Below are 3,583 nucleotides of genomic sequence, written 5' to 3' on the forward strand. Positions count from 1 at the left end.
CCCCAGCTCCGAAAAAAAGAACCAAAAAAAAAAAAAAAAAAGAAAAATGCCCTTTTCTCTTCCAAGTGTTGGTCCTTCCCTGAAGCGCCTCACTTTGTCCATTTTCCAGTACCTTCCTGTATCATTTCCTGATTCTGTTATGGGTGGGTGATTTGGCCCCAATAGGATCTCATTGACTGTCTTGGAAGATGGATTCCCGAATCTCTCTCTGCTAGGGTCCCATAAGTCCTGGCTGAGACGTACTGGCCGAGATGTACTGGCTGAGACATACTGAAGGATATGCTTGTACCCTTTCTCTGCACTTACCTTCTGGCTGTGACGCATCTAGCAAGCTGTGGCTACTCCAACTATGCTCTAGACATGGAACCAAGAACTAACAGTGCGGGGAGAACTATGGTTTTGCACTGCTTTTAGAGAACAGGGTTGACGTCAAAGGGTGGTTTACTGTCTGGAAGTCACCATTTCTGCTTCATTCCAAAGGAGCATCCATTTGAGGCTTTAGCCTCACAGGCCTCCGGAGACTGTAGCATCTGTTGGCCTGATGTCCCTGGGGTTCTGTTCACCTTGGCATGACCTTGGCCAGAGCTCTGTGTTTCATTGTTATCTGACAGTACTTGTACTTTCAGTTAAACTATGCGAACAAAAGCAAATGGTTACAATCTTAGACAATGCCAAATTCTTGCAAATTGGGGGAGGGGGGATTTGGATGTTCCTGACACCTTTAGATTACAATGTACCTCAATGTATCACTTAAAACAGGGATAACTGTAACCATGAACATGCCAAGAAGTCAGCAATGTTGACCAATGGGTGATTTTTAAACCTCTGTATTGCTGATGGAAAAAAAAATAAGACAGGCTAGGATGACATAAAATTAAAGGGACACGGAAGGGGGATTGAGCCACCTCACCCCGGAATCTGGAATGCGGCTTACATTTCTGATCGAGTCAGGACTTCCACACAGCTGACAAGATCATGGCTGGCTACAGAGACCTCAGACTTAGGTTGAACCAGCAGATAATGTTCATTGGGGCTGGAACAGACACACAAACGGTTGTGTTCATCAGAATCAATAGCCTTTCTTCCCCCAGTTCGAACAATGTGCCTCACAGTTCCTTTAAAAAAGAGAATTATCCGAGAGAAGTAGTAAGCCAGCTCATACGTTTTTACTTAATATTTAAACTTTGCAGTCTTTGAACCTGGTTGTAAATGGTGCATCCTCTGAGAACTTTAAGCCACAAATCCTATAGATACTACAGGACACTATAGACCAGACTCTCACAGGGGCTCGGTGCTCTAAAGGATGGTCTGTCTCATTACTGTCTCATGAGTTTATGTCTCATTACTGTCTCATGAGTTTATGTCTGCTTCACTCAGTCCTCTGAAACTCTTCTGTAGTAAAACCAAGCTCCCAGTTTGACACGAGTGGTAGTCTCTGAGGAGGAGAGTCCTCAGGTTACAGGTAGCTGCCATTTTACCTGTCCCAGTGCCCTGAGCCCCTCACCCCACTCATAAACCCAAGAGATGATGCTCCTGAAAGGATTCCTCCACAGCTGAACCAAAATGGAATGAGTGCCAGGTTTCCTTGGTGCTTAGAAGTGGGTGAAGCGGGATCTGTCATCTGAACACCAACACCCCGTGACCCACTAACTGCCACCTCATCATTCCTTTCTGACCTATGGTGGCGTCAGAAACCAGTCATTAAGTCATCCACACACCACATGCAGACCTGTCCAGCAGCTTTGGTCAGCAGACTTATCTGGGAACTGAGGCAGTAAGAACGAAGGAGCCTCGGGGCCCAGTGTAGGCTCAACAGCCATCCAGTAAGAACCTGTATCCACAGTGAGCCAAGAGACCCCACCGCGTGATGACCTGGACTCTCCTTGCTCTTCTGAAATGCTTTTTAGTCTGTGTGGTGGGTTAGAATCCCTTTGCTAAGGACATGGGACTCTTTTATGGGGGAAACAGTGGTCAGAACAAGCTGGTTGCTTTCCAGATGTGCACCACTGAAGTAATAGCGGTGTCCTCGGAATGACCTCAGAATGAGAGAAGCCCAGAATACATGGCTGGGCTGTGAGGAGTGGTCAGGTCATGTGAGATGATGGACGGGGGCGGGGGGGGCATCCTCACAATGAAGGAACAGGTACCGTTGCTGCCTCTCTTCTTACCATCCAGCTTGAGAACTCACAAATTTTGGATTTCATCCTGGGCGTGACATGCGTTTATGGATAAATCAGGACAGGAGAGCTCCTCCTGCAGACACCACTTCCATATCAGAGGGAGATGAAACCCACGGCACATAGCTGGGGGTCTGGGAACCAAAAATCTTCTCACTCCCTTTAAAATTCCCTCCTGTGTGGTATCACCAGATATTACAGACAGCAGGGTCAGGTTGGTGTGCCATGGGTTAAATCAAGCAGAAAATTATGGACATGACCAAGGTGGACAGCTTCACCATTGAACCAGGTTTTGATCAAGATCTTGCTGTGGCAAGAGGAGCGGGTTTGTTCAGAATGGGGGCAGGTGCTCTGCATTTGGAACCCTGAGGACGGCACATCCAGTAGTCTATGCCACAGACTTTACTCAAGAGAGTGAGTAAGATGTGGACACTTCCCTGCAGGATCCCAGCCTATATGCAAGCAAACAGCTGCCCCTAATTCCCTTGTGCGCTTCCTGTCAACCACAAGACAGACGAACTCCAGTGTAGAGGAGCTAAGATTGCATCTTGACCTGGTGATTAGCAAAACTGAGGCAAGAGGTGCCATCAAAACAGAAGGAGCAGGTAATTAGACTCTACTCACTGTGAGTAAGAAGCAACATCATGGGAGACACACCTTCAAACCTCCCACATTGTTTCCATTAACCCTTGGAGCAACCTGGAAGGCAAGGTAAGCTTATTTCAGTAGAGGACCCAGGGGCACAGGAGCAGATGTTGGTGGAGGTGGGTGGGGTTGGATGGTCTTTCCTGGGCTAGCTCCTGCAGGTGGCAGCTGCCTCTTGACTTCCACACACCTTCCTTCCAAGAGTCTTGCCTGCAGATGTAATCTGGATGACAACATCAAGGAAATCTCCTCCCTGACAGAGGCAGAAGGTCAAAAGCAACTGACAAGAGGTGATGTTAATTCCAAAGATTGGAGGAGAGAGAGAGAGACCACTGATCTGAATTATCATGGCCAAATTAATTAATTAAAGTTGGCTTTTTTTTTTATTCATGTGAGCTGGCTGCCTCCCCCTAAGGTGGAGTTCAAGAGATCAGCATTGGACCTGAGAAAGATTAAACTCAGAATAAGGAGTTTTCAAGTCAGGGGTTTGGGAAGTAAATAGGTAAAGTCACACAAGTTAGTTACAAGGTGGTTGGCCATAGAGTAGCGGTAGCAACCTTTGAAACAAAGGCAGAGTTGCAAGATGTTCATAACTTTTTGAAACAAAGACACAGTTTCCTGGAACAGGAAGTACAGAACCATTTGGAGTTAAGGTTACTGGTGGGGCATAGCCCAGTCTCTGAGACAGAGGTCTGATCATAAACAGGAATGAAACAAATCTGTCCTTACTATAAGGTGGCTTTTAAGCCTACAATGGAGGC

This window comes from Rattus norvegicus, chromosome 8 (assembly GCF_021556685.1).
Source record: "Rattus norvegicus strain SHRSP/BbbUtx chromosome 8, alternate assembly SHRSP_T2T, whole genome shotgun sequence".
NCBI classification, from domain to species: Eukaryota; Metazoa; Chordata; class Mammalia; order Rodentia; family Muridae; genus Rattus; species Rattus norvegicus.